We start from the raw sequence: 12,979 nt of genomic DNA, 5'->3' as shown, positions 1-12,979 counted from the left end.
GACCCTGAGATCAAGACCTGAGCTGAGGTCAAGAGTCAGATGCTTAACCCACTGTGCCACTTGGGCACCTCTAGTCATCCAATCATAACTAACAGCAAAGGAGGTCGGTAAATGCAGCTTTTTAAAGCTATTGGGCATATTGCCATAAAAGAAAATAAACTCTATTTTTTAAGGAAAGCCAGAGAGTGTATGACTCTGTTGGCAGCTACCAACCCCTGCCTCAGTGGCACAGTTCCCTTCTGAGTAGTGCAGGCATGACTGCTGAGCATGGAGGGGAAGCCAGGAAGAATGGGCCCAAGTGAGAAACCCAGCCAGAATAATCTGACTTTCAAGTCCAGAAAAAAAACAAGACCAAGTGTTCACTGAAGATCTGAAGGCTGAATTGGGGATTGTGTGTACCACATGGCGAAAGTTCCTTTAAAAACTGCTTATCCAGCCAGTTCCTAAATACCACCCCTCCCCCCGCCCCTTACCTCAGCTTCTCCAGTATCTTCTTTGATACACCTCAAATTCTGACCTCCCTGTCCAGCCCTCCTCATTTCTGTTCACATCACTTTTCAACTAGTCAACCATGGACCTAACAAGATCCTGTTCTGAGGAGCTAAACACTTTGTAGTAGGAGGTAGAGAGGAAACATAATGAATATTTCGACTTTACTATTTTTTTTTGTTCTTGATCATCTGAAGGACTGAGGTATCTTGGGGAAGGGAGATCTCCTGTGTCCTCTCAAATTCCAACCAGCAATGCATCTCCCCTGGGGCTGGAGACGGTGTCCTTCTCCTTTGTATCTACAGTCCTCAGCAGTGAATGAAATGTGGAATGAAAAAATGAGAGAAGAGTAAGGAGTAGTCTTCTCTTCCTCTCTCTCCCCCTCTCTTTTGCATGTATCAGGGTCACTTTGAAACATGAACGACGTTGGGTATAACTGAGGCACTGTATAGGGATAGAAGTGCCAGGGATCGGACACCACCAGGACCAAAGGGGGTGGGCTAGAGCCAGGTGGGGATGAAAAGAGCCTGGAGTGGAAAATAGGAGGTAACATGGTAGGGAAAGCACCCTCTTCCGTTGCCATCTGCCTCAGATGACTGGAGTTTTCTGCCATTTCTCCCTCCCTCTGTCCTTTGCCCTAATTCTCCATCTTTGGTTATTCAGAAGGCCCAGCAGCTCCCCTCACCCACCCACCCCAACGGATGACTTGGGAATGACCTGTTTGATATGTAAAGTAGGCAGTAGTTTGTCTTTTCCCCTCAACACCTTGGCTGGAATCATTGTGTCTGTCACATTTACAAGTCATTACTGTCATTGTTTTAGGAGTTTCTAGCATTGGCAGAAAAGTTCTGCCTGTCCTTATGGAAATAGCATCCAGGGGGAGAGAATGGTCAGTTACACAAAAATGTAGTAAATGCTAAGAGACAGAAAAGTGGGGGGGGGGGGGGGGTGTTTGAAGAACATGCATGAGGGAACTTTCCCAGTCTTGAGTACAAGAAGGGCTTTCCAGAAGTGGAGTCTAACGCCCGAAGGGCATGAGTGACAGAAAACCCAGAACAAGAGTGGCTTACACAAGATGGTTTATTTCCCTCCCCTGTGAAAGTCTGGAGGTGAGCATCCAGCAGTGTCATGAAGCTCCACTGTATCAGGGCTCAGGCTCTTTCTGTTCTGTTGTGCCTGCAGGTATGGCCACCATTCCAGGGTCAATTCACAGGTCAAGGTGACCTCCAAGTGTCATGTACCTATTTCACCTGCCAACACAGTACCAGTGAGTGAAAGGATTGCTGAATGAAACTCAAGCTAATCCACCAGTAGTACTATTTTTTTTTTTTTTTTAAGAGAGCAAGAACATGGGTGTGCACACGTGCAGGTGGGGGACAGGCAGAGGGAGAGGGAGAGAGAAAGAATCCTAAGCAGGCTCCACGCCCAGCATGGAGCCAGATGCAGGGCTTGGTCTCAAAACCCTGAGATCATGACCTGAGCTGAAATCAAGAGTCAGATGTTCAACTGTCAGAGCCGCCCAGGGGCCCTCTGTTTTTTCTTTTCTTTTCTTTTTTTTTTTTTTTTACTACCAAAGTAACATATGCACAAGATTAAAAATTATATAGCACGAAAGGTTTATGACGCAGCGTTAAGGTCATCCGCCCTGGTCCGCCCCGCCACTCAGAAACAGTTCCAATACGGTTTTCTGAAAGCTGCTATCAACGTGAGCTGCTCTAACATCATGTTCAGAGTGAGATGTTTGCAAAAAGCAACCATGGTATCCCTCAAATAAGTCAGTAGCCGAGGCTGCCTCCCTCATGATCCGCTCTGCGCTCCAGGGGTGAACAGTGAGTGAAGCGTGATCCTCTGGTCCAAGGGTCCTTAATCCACAGGCTACACCTGGCAGCCAGGAAGTGGCCAGAAAGCGGGAGCTCTGCCCTACAGGGGCAGTGGTGGTGCCACCGCCAATCAGGTCCATTCTCTCTAGAATCGGACATAGAAATTTTGAGACTATCTGCTGAAGAGAATTTTGATGTCGCAAAAGAAAGACCGAGTCAGATACAGGGGGATGAGACTCTGAATGCTGCTGTGCCCGGTGCTCTCGCAGCGCTCTCTGGTCATGCGGCCCAACGACTCCCGCTCTTCAGAAGCTGTTCGGAGTTTTGGTCTCTATCACTAGCAAGGATGGTCTTAATTCAACGCGTGTGAATTCTCCGAAGCCCTCCTCCTGGGGCCCCACTTTTACTAGAGCTGCTGCATGGACCCTGCGGAGGGACAGAACGGGGCTGCCCGGAGAAGAGAGCGCGGGCCAGCTCCGGGGTCCTTCTCCCCGGCCTGCAGCCCCTAGATTCGGGGCAAGGAGGATGTGGAAGGTCTGTCAAGCACTACTCACAGCGCGGGCTGCAGGTGCGGTCCAGGGCCTTGGCAAACCACGCAGAGCTGTTCCGAGGACCCGCCCGGGAGGACACAGGCCCGCGGCCACTCGCGTGCCGGGGCCCAACGGCGTGGGCGGGCGCGGTCTCACCGTCCAGGGCGTTCCCGGGTGCTGGGGTCTCGCTCGCCTCCTCCCGGGCTCCCTGCGGGCGGCTTTGAGCGAAGCCCCCGAGTCGAGCCGCGCGACACAGGACTGCGCCCCTCCCCCCCCCCGGGGGGCTCCCGGCGGGGCGTCCGCGCAGGCGCACTCGTCCAGGAGGCAGAGTCGGCCCGAGGGCGGCGCCCCTCCCAGAGGCGGGCGGAGGCCTGCGCGGGCGGCGCCGGGACCAGCGGCTCGCGGGAGGGGCTCGCGGGGACTCCGTCGGGTCGGCCCGGGGGGCCCTGCGGGTGTCCGCGGTGCCGGGGAAGCGCGGGGCAGACGTGCGGGGCCTCCCGGCGAGCTGCGAGGATGGCGGCGCGGCCCCGCTCCCGGCCCGGATGTCGGGGGACGTCACATCCGGCGGAAGGGGCGGGCCAGCGGGCCCCGGAAGTGTGGGCGCGGGCGGTGGTTTAACCCGCGACGGCGGCGGCGGCGGCGGCGGCGGCCGGGGCAGGTGAGCGGACCCGGGAGGGGCGAGGACGGGGAAGGAGGTGGTGCTGGCAGCGGCTCCTGGCGCGCCCCCGCCTGTCCGCCTCGCCTGGGCCGAGGCCGGTGATTGGGCGCGAGGGGCGCGTGACTGCGCCGGCGCCCCTGCCCCTCGCCGCGGGAGGGAGGTCGGCCGGCGCCCCCGCCCCTAGCGCGCTCCCCTCCCTTCCCGCCGCAGGTGGCGCCCGCGGCCCCGCCCCCCGCCGCCCCCCGCCGCCCCCCGCCGCCCCCCGCCCGTACTGGAGCACCCTGCCTCGCAGTCAGAGCCAGTTTGCCCATTGCACAGGCCGGGAGGCAGGCCTCGGGGTGGGCGCCGCCTTAGCAGGGGGCACGCAGGGGAGGCCAGTGCAGAGCAGGGTCGCGGTGACTCCCGGCCGCGGCTCCTGCCTGTGCCTGCGCCTGCGCACCTACGGGTCTGTGTACATCTCCGTGCGCTATAGGTCCGGTTCCTCCCGGGTACAGAGGGCAGGGGGGCGTGTGTGGGTCTGCGCATCTCCCATGGGGACCTGCTTCCTCCTCATTGCTTCCCCCACGGCCAATAACGGTGCTTATTTTCCCACTTTGCGCCTGGGAGAAGGAGTTACCCGAGGCTCTGTTGTGAGTCACTGGCACAGATGACCCTACACCTTGCAGTTTCGGTCCCCAAGGCTGTGCTGTCTCAGTACAGGGTCTGGCCTCACCCACCCTGGAAATGTATTCCTTTGGCCCAGGACACTTCATAGACTCCCTTCCCTTCACTCTAGCAGCGTCTCAGTAATCCTGTTGCTGACTCAAGGCTTTTCCACTTCTTTCATTGGCTCCTCGCCTCTTTTCCAGGAGTCTTGTTTACTGCCAGTGCACCCAAGTTGCTGCCACCTGACTCTCAGGACTGTATAGAGGCCCTAGAGCCGAAGGTTTCAATGACAGGGATTTGGGGAGGAAGGACTTCCTTTGCCTGCCTGTCGTGCAAAGCTACAGCCTTGCCCAGGCCTGGACCTTGTGGTTCTGGGTGGGAGGAAGGGCCTGGGTGAACCTTGGCTGCTGAAGTGAGAGTCTTTGTTCCTGGTGGTCATGGTGCCCAGAAAGGCTTTTTTCCCTCGATCATCTCGGAAACTGGCTTGGTGCCTTTGGGTAGAAATTTCATTTGGGATTTCTTTATCTGGACAGCTTCTGCTGGCTGGTTTTTAGGTGGTACTAGCTCTGGTATCTCGCTTGACTGCCATGTGCTTTTGGCACTGTTCTAGGGGCTTTGGGAACACAATGAGTTCTGAGAATACTTCAGGGTAGGTGGTGATCCCATTTTACAGGAAAGCGAGTTGCAGAGATGTTATATAATGGTCACCCAGCCAGGAAGCACTGAGTTGGGATTTTTAACCTGTTAGTCTCATTTCAAAGCTAATGTTCTTGCTGGACCTTAAGAATCATCAGTGATGCTTAGGGGAGCCTGGGTGACTCGAGCGTTTACCTCTTGGCTTCAGCTCCGGTCATGGTCTTGGGGCCCTGGAATGGAGCCCCGTGTTGGGCACTGCACTCAGGGAGTCTGCTTGAGGATTCACTCTCTTCCCCCTCTGCTCCTCCTCTTGCTCACTCTCTTTCTCTAAAATAAATAAATACTTTTTTTTTTTTTTAAATCATCTGTGACGCTTTTTAAAAATATGAAGCCAAACCTCTGGAGATTGTCTGGAGCAGCGGTCCCAGGAATCAAGATTTTTCACATATGCACTGAGAGATTCTTTTTGAAAGTCAAATTTGGGAAGCACCAGTTTAAGGAGTTTGTAGATTTTCTATACTGGAAACTGAGATTGTTTCTAAGGAATCTCTTTTGCCTTCTACTTATTGCTGTGAAACCTGCTAATCTGGCATGAATCTGCCATTGAAAGGGCATTGGCCTAATGAAATGTGAATTATTTCCGAATACTTTGGGCCAGTACCAGTCAGCTTTATCCAGGCTGACATAATCATTGAAAATCTCGTTGTAATCCCACTGGATCTCTGTTGTTCCAAAATCCTGTTAGTTTCTGCTCAGAGTCTAGAGTTTTCTTAAGGTTCCGGTTTGTTCCTGGATAGTTGCCCTGTAACTCAGAGATCTGTGTAATGGCAATGCCTTTGAGGATTTGGGTGCTTTAAAAGGCATGTATGCTTAGCTGGTGCTCCCTCTACTGCATCTCTCTTCCCCTTCGCTGGTTTCTGTGAGAGACTTAAGCAAAGACCAAACAGGTTCGTCATGATTTTGCTGGTACTGACAAGTGACAGTGGCAAAGGCAGACGGGGCTGGGGCTTAGGATGGGCTGGAGAAGAGAGAGAAGGGGAGACTCAACCATAAACACATCAAACAGAAAGCCCAGATCAGGTATGCCTAGCATCGAAGACATTTAATGTATCTACTCTCCCCTTGGCTGGATTACAAGTAGTAGAAGATGCAAAGTCAGCATTATACTATTACTTTATTTTCTTTCTGTCCAGTAAACACTGATTTCTCACTTAATTTCTTTGTAAACAGAGGATGTACTTTGTATGATTTGAAATGTTTTAATTGACTGAGACTTGCTTTAATGCCCAGGATAGGGTCTTCCCTGGTAAATGCTCTGTAAACACTTGGGAAAAACATGTTTTCTGCTTCGTTGAGTGGAGTATTGGATCAATATCTGTTAAGTTGGTTGGTAGCGCTGTTCAAGTCATAACTTCTTACTGCTTTTCTGTCAGCTTGTTCTATCAGTGAAAAAGGGTCATTGAAACTTACGACTATAATGGTTGATCTATCCGTTTTTCCTTGTAATTTTATCAGTTTTTGCTTCATGTATTTTGAAGCTCTGTTATTAAGTACATAAACACTTTGGATGTTGTTTGTTTGATGAATTGACCCTTTCAATCCCTGGTAATAGTCTTTGTTCTGAATCTACTTTGTCTCCTATTAATATAGCCAATCCAGCTTTTAAAAAATTACTGGATTGGTATACAATATATAATACAGAACTACAACTCAAAAAAAAAGTGATCTGAATAAAATAGGCAAAGGACTTGAATAGATGTTTCTCTGAAGAAGATAGACAAATGACCAATAAGTATATGAAGATATTCAACATCACTAGTCATTAGGGAAATGTGAATCAAAATGACAATGAGATACCACCTCACAGCCCTTTAGATGGCTGTTAAAAAAACCAGAAGTATGGGATCCCTGGGTGGCTCAGCCGTTTAGCGCCTGCCTTTGACCCAGGGCGTGATCCTGGAGTCCTGGGATTGAGTCCCACGTTGGGCTCCCTGCATGGAGCCTGCTTCTCCCTCTGCCTGGGTCTCTGCCTCTCTCTCTCTCTCTCTCTGTGTCTCTCATGAATAAATAAATAAAATCTTAAAACAAAACAAAACAGAAGTGTTGGCAAGAGGATGTAGAGAGATTGGAACCCTCATTATTGCTGGTGGGAATGTCAGATGCACAGCCACCGTGGAAAACAGTATGGCAATTTTCTCAAACAAATATACAGTTATCATATGATTCAGCCATTCCAATTATGGGTATATCCCCTAAAGAAGTATAAACAGAGACTCAACCAATATATTTGTACACTGGTGTTTATGGCAGCATTATTCACAATAGCCCAAAGGTGGAAGCAACCCAGGTGTCCATTGATATATGAATGGATAAACAATGTGGTACATCTATAAAACATTGTGTATCTTTAAAAAGGAAGGAAATTTTGACTCATGCTACAACATGGCTGAAACTGGAAGAAATAATACTAAATGAAACAAGCCAGGGACAAAGGGACAAATATCGCATGATTCCTCTTATATAATATTCCTAGACTAGTTAAATTGATAGAGTCAGAAAGAAGAATGGTGGTTGCCAGGGGCCGAAGAGGGAAGAATGGGGAATTAGTGTTTAATGGGTGTAGAGTTTCAGTTTGGGATGTTAAAACAATTCTGGAGGTGGATGGTGATGATGGTTGAATAACAGTGTGAATATACTTAATGCCATAAAACTGTACAATTAAAAATGGTTCAAACGGTAAATTTTATGTTATATATGTTTTACCATGATTTAAAAATGGATAGTGTTTAAAGATCAACATTTGCTTTGTGTATTTCTTGATATTCTTTTAAGTTATGTGTCTTTAAAATGAGTTCTTGTAGGAAACATATAGAGAGGTTTTGCATTTTGTAAAATTGAATTTTACAGTCTCTGCCTTTTAATTGGTATGTTTAGTACATTTACATTTAATATGATTATTTTTTTAATTTTTTAATTTTTATTTATTTATGAGAGAGAGAGAGAGAGAGAGAGAGAGAGAACACAGGCAGAGGGAGAAGCAGGCTCCATGCACCGGGAGTCCGATGCGGGACTCGATCCCGGGTCTCCAGAATCGCGCCCTGGGCCAAAGGCAGGTGCCAAACCGCTGCGCCACCCAGGGATTCCTAATATGATTATTAATGTAGTTAGGCATAACTATTATCTTGCTGTTTGTTTTCAATTTATCCAATAATCTTTCTTCCTATTTCCTTTTTTTTTTCTTTTTTCTTCTGATCTCTTTGGGGTTGAGTAATTTTTATGATTTCATTTTGTTTCCTATGCTAGTTTATTAGCTATAACTGTTTTCTGTTTGTTTGTTTTTTTAGCAATTTACTAAAGATTCATAGATGCATCTTTATTTAGCTTGTCACAATCTATCATCAAGTGATATTATACCACTTTAAATCTAGTATAAGAACCTTACAATATGTACATTTATTTCTTCCCTCCTGGACTTTGTACTGTTGTTGTCACACATTTCACTTCTACATATACTATAAATCCCACAATTCATTGTTAATATTGACATGTAAACAGTCAATTTGTAAAGAGAAAAAAAGAAAAGATATTTTATATTTATTTACACGTTTTTCATTTCTGGTGTTCTTCATTCCTCTGTGTAGATCCATTTTGTTTCACATTCTTTCTTACTTGAGGACTTCCTTTAATTCTTTCAGAATTTGGGGGTCTAAGAAAGTCTTTATTTTGCTTTTGTTATTGAGAAGTATTTTTCCTGGGTATAGAATTCTAGGTTGACTCTTAATTTCAACATTTTAGTATGTGGGTCCGGTGTTTCCTGGTTTGCATGGTTGCATATGCATAATCAGTTGTCCTTATTTTTTGTTCTTCCATTTCTAGTATGCCCCCTTTCCTTCTGCTCTTTCTTTTTCTTTCTTTCTCTCTTTCTTTTTTTCCCTAAGATTTTATTTATTTATTCATGAGAGATACAGAGAAAGAGAGGCAGAGACATTGGCAGAGGGAGAGGCAGGTTCCTCACAGGGAGCCCCATTTAGGACTTGATCCCAAGACCCCAGGATCAATCACACCCTAAGCCAAAGGCAGATGCTCAACCACTGAGCCACCCAGGAGGAGTCCCCCTTCTGCTTTTCTTTTATCACTGGTTTTAGACCATGTAATAATCGTTATCATGTGCCTTGGTGTAGTTTTCTTCATGTTTATTGTGCTTAGGTTAGTTGAGTTTTTTTTGGATCTGTGGGGTTATAGCTTACATCAAATTGGGAAATTTTTCAGCCCGTTAATTCTTCAGATAGTTTCTCTCTTGTTCTTTCTCTCTCTTCTTTGGGGACTCCAATTACAAGTATATTAGAATACCTGAAATTGTTCCACAGCTCTCTGATACTTCATTCATTTTCTCCCCCAGTCTTTCTGTTTTTCTCTCTGTGATTTGTTTTGGATCATTTGTACTGTTTTATCTTCAAGTTCACCTATCTTTTTTTCTGTAGTACCCAATCTATTGTTACTACCATCTAGTATGCTTTCTATCTTGGCATTATTGTTTGTATCTCTGCAAGTTTGATTTACATCTTTTTTATATTTTTCTATATGTCTCTACTTAACATGCTCAGTTTTTCCTTTAGCTTCTTGGACATATGGAATATTGTTGTAGTGACTATTTTAATACCCTTTTAGGCTAACTCTGTTATCTGTATTTCTGAGTCTGTATCTGTTGATTGATTTTTCCTTCATTATGGATTCCATTTTCTTGGTTCTTTGTATGTCTGGTAATTTTTTATTGATGTCCGGTGCAAATTTTACCCCATTGGGAGCTGAATATTTTTGTATTTCTGCAAATATTCTTCGTGTTATTTTGAGACACTGTTAAGTTACTTAGAAACAGTTTCATCGGGATCCCTGGGTGGCGCAGTGGTTTGGCGCCTGCCTTTGGCCCAGGGCATGATCCTGGAGACCCGGGATCGAATCCCACATCAGGCTCCCGGTGCATGGAGCCTGCTTCTCCCTCTGCCTGTGTCTCTGCCTCTCTCTCTCTCTCTGTGACTAATATAAATAAATGAAAATTAAAAAAAAAGAAACAGTTTCATCCTTTAAAAGCTTGCTCTTAGTTTTCGTTACTTGAAATCAGAACAATCTTTAAACCAGGGTTAATTTCCCCACTAACAAGGCAGTACCTTCTTCAGTGCTCCATGGATGCCATGTGGATTACTAAGTTTTTTTGACTCTAGCCGAGACACAAATTATTTTTGGCTCAATTTGAGTTCCAAGGATTGTTCCCTCTAATCCTGATCCGTACTGTCAGCACTTAGCTGAAAAATGGAGGGGGACCCTTTGCAGATTTCCAGAGTTCTTTCTGTGTGTCGCTATCTCCTCTCTGGTTTTAGGCCCTGTAAAGTCTGGCTGCCTTGGCCTCCCAGGACTCCCAACTTCCTTTCCCCAACCTGAGGAGCCTGTTGGGCTCTGAGACTGTCAGGCTTTGCCTAGGCACTCTGTCATTGTATCATGTCCTGGAACCTCTTTCTAGGAAGTGAGCTAGGGGCAGTTGTTTGTTCTCCCCTCTCAGAAATCACTTTTCTACACTGGCTGATGTCCACTCTCTGGAAACTGTTGTTCTACTTATTTTGTCTAGTTTTTCAGTTGGTTGAGGCAGAAGAATCTAGTTCCTATTCCTCTGTGTTGGCCCAGAGTGTATGTCCTTGTCTGGTCAGCACTCATTGAGTGCCCTATGTGTGCCAGGCATTGACCTAGTACTGGGATGCAGACCTGAGCGACCCCATGGGCTGTGCCCTTGGGGAGCTCACAGTCTGGCTGGAGAAACATGCTGATTCCTATATCATAAATGCTGGGTGGTACTTACAGAACACCGTGAGAGGGTAGGTTGAAGTCTTTGGGAGAACGATCTGAGATTTGAGGGACGGGCAGGCATTTTCAAGCTAGAGAAGGCATAGGAAAGGGTATTCCTGGCAGAGGGAACAGTATGAGCAGAGGCTGGGTGGCAGGCTGGGAACTCCTGTGGGCAGGATCTGTGTCATACTGATCTTTATATAGGTGCAGAATATTTATCAAGTGATTGGAAGCATGCCGCTTGTTCTGGGAATAGTAGATAGAACAGAGTTGGGGTGGGGTGAGCAGTCCATGAGGGAGTGGAGGGAGATCTAGCTGAAAACAAGATTTGGGGTCAGCTGATACAGGACCTGGGATGCCAAGCCAAGGAACACAAGGTTTTGAATGTAATACCAAAGCCCTGGGGAGTTAAGGAAGGTTCTAAGCAGGGATGTGGGAGCTCTGATTGACTGTGTTCTCTAGCGGTTACTGAGGTATGGGGGAGAGGGATGGAGAGGGTAGAGTCTGTAAGAACCAGGAGGGCAGCTGCTGGAGAGGCTGGCTCGGAGTAGGCCTTTTGCTGGAGGATGAAAATGAGTCCAGAGCCCCATGCAACCGCTGATATGGTGTCGCCTGTTTGATAATGGTTTTGTGTGTTTGATAATGGCCTTCATGGATCCCTGCCTGAGTCAAGAGCAGATATGAGGAGGCTCTGGACTAGTTTCTCTTTTTCTGTGGCTCCACTATTGCCCTCAGCACACCTGCCTGCTCGGGGACCTAGAAGTTCATAGCATTAGGTGTCACTGGCAAGGGTAGGGTCTATGGGTGCTCCCCCCCCCCCCCAAGCCTTCTACCAGCCTAGGATGATGCCAACTCAGTGAAAACAATGGTCTCCAACGTCTTGGCTTTTGAACAGACAGACCTTGAGTAACCTGATACAGACCCTGGATATTTGCCGTAACCTTAATCCTGATCCTTCCTAAAGGGATGTTGAATCTGCTAGCTCAGCTTGCCCTGCATAGGTTAGGAAGTGGGGCGGGGCGGGGGGGGGGAGCAGGGTTGACAGCTGCAGGCAGATCCTTTCTGAGTCATCTGAACGGTTGGAGCAAGGAGAAACACATGGCCATGGGGTGTGGAGTAGCTTAGGATGGTTCTTTCTTTCTTTCTTTCTTTCTTTCTTTCTTTCTTTCTTTCTTTCTTTCTTTCTCCTTTTCTTTTTTCTTTTCTTTTCTTTCTGATTTTATTTGTTTATTTGAGAGAGACAGAGCATAAGTAGTGGAAAGGGAGAAGCAGGCTGCCCATCAAGCCTGATGCGGGGCTCCATCCCAGGACCCTGGGATCATGACCTGAGCTGAAGGCAGCCGCTTAACTGAGCCACCCAGGCACCCCTGGAGGGTTTTCTTTTCACTGAGCCATGGGCCATGGGCCATAGGACAAAGAAGCTTTGCAAAGTGTCAGGGTTGTGTTTTACTGTCAGGAGGTTTCAAGAATGGGCTACTTATTAAATAACCTGTTTCTTGGCCAGCGTATTGATTGAATTGGGACGTTACTGATCTGAGTTACATCCAGCCACTGGATTTATGTGGCACCGTTGATTGATGCTGTCTCTGGAGGAATTTTCAGTTCTCTTTCCTCAGCATCTACAGAGGGTATATGGGTCAGGTGGGAGCTCAGCCATGGAATAAAAATCCTGACCATTTGTTGAGCCTGGCCTGCGAACTGGACATTAGACCTCCTAGGCACTGATTCATTTCATCCTTGTAAAAGGGCCTGAATTAGAGAAGAAATCAGGATACAGAGAGATGGAGTAGCCTGCCGAAGCTCCCCAGCCAGTAATGACTGAGGGCATAGGGCCCTCTGTCTTCCAGAGCCGTTAGCCACTAGGCCTTCCTTGCAGAGCTGGAGCCTTAAGGAGGGGCTGCTCCTGGTGCCCTTGGGAGATCTGGGACCCTGGGGCACTGTATGGCCAGGCCCTATTCTTTAGAAGTCTGATGGAAAATGTCAGGAATATGGACCATGTACTAAGTTTGTACCCAGAGCTGGGTACTGTGTCAACCTGGGCACACACTTGACCAAGAGGCAGCATAGTACAGTGGGGAGTACGGGCCCCAAAGCCAGGCTACCGCAGTGAAATTCAGACTCTGCCATTTCCTCACTGTGAGACTGGGATCAGGCACGAGACTTCTCTTTGACTCAGGTTTCTTGTCTGTAAAATGAGGGAAGCCAAAGGACACATAGCTGGGAGGGCTCCTTGTGAGGATCCTATGAGCTGCTGCAGACAGGGCGCCTAGGATGCCGCTCTTTACACTGTAAGTGCCCTGAACCTTATGTGTGGTGACCATCATTGTTTCTCTTTTACTGGTGACACATGAGGCTTGGAGAGAGGA

At 47.6% G+C, this 12,979-nt stretch overlaps 2 protein-coding genes across 5 annotated transcripts in view; one reads left to right on the top strand and one right to left on the bottom strand.

Moving 5' to 3' along the window:
• The window catches only part of LOC144292106 (pepsin F-like), a 30,393-nt gene extending 26,992 nt beyond the window's left edge, over window positions 1–3,401 (bottom strand). Inside the window, exons 1-2 of one of the 2 annotated variants that reach the window (XM_077861842.1) lie at window positions 2,864–3,401; window positions 1,560–1,739 (exon numbers count right to left, since the gene is read on the bottom strand). The gene's annotated coding sequence lies outside the window, so the exon portion shown is untranslated. The remainder of the gene's footprint in view (window positions 1–1,559; window positions 1,740–2,863) is intronic. The other variant, XM_077861844.1, reaches the window with a different exon arrangement.
• A 22-nt stretch (window positions 3,402–3,423) lies between these two features.
• VPS37C (VPS37C subunit of ESCRT-I) overlaps window positions 3,424–12,979 on the top strand; it is a 28,838-nt gene continuing 19,282 nt past the window's right edge. Inside the window, exon 1 of one of the 3 annotated variants that reach the window (XM_077861849.1) lies at window positions 3,424–3,497. The gene's annotated coding sequence lies outside the window, so the exon portion shown is untranslated. The remainder of the gene's footprint in view (window positions 3,498–12,979) is intronic. The other 2 variants (XM_077861847.1, XM_077861848.1) reach the window with 2 other exon arrangements.

Source organism: Canis aureus, chromosome 21, assembly GCF_053574225.1.
Source record: "Canis aureus isolate CA01 chromosome 21, VMU_Caureus_v.1.0, whole genome shotgun sequence".
Classification (NCBI taxonomy): Eukaryota; Metazoa; Chordata; class Mammalia; order Carnivora; family Canidae; genus Canis; species Canis aureus.
The sequence above is the reverse complement of the archived record's forward strand: the minus strand, read 5'-3'. Positions and strand labels throughout refer to the sequence as shown.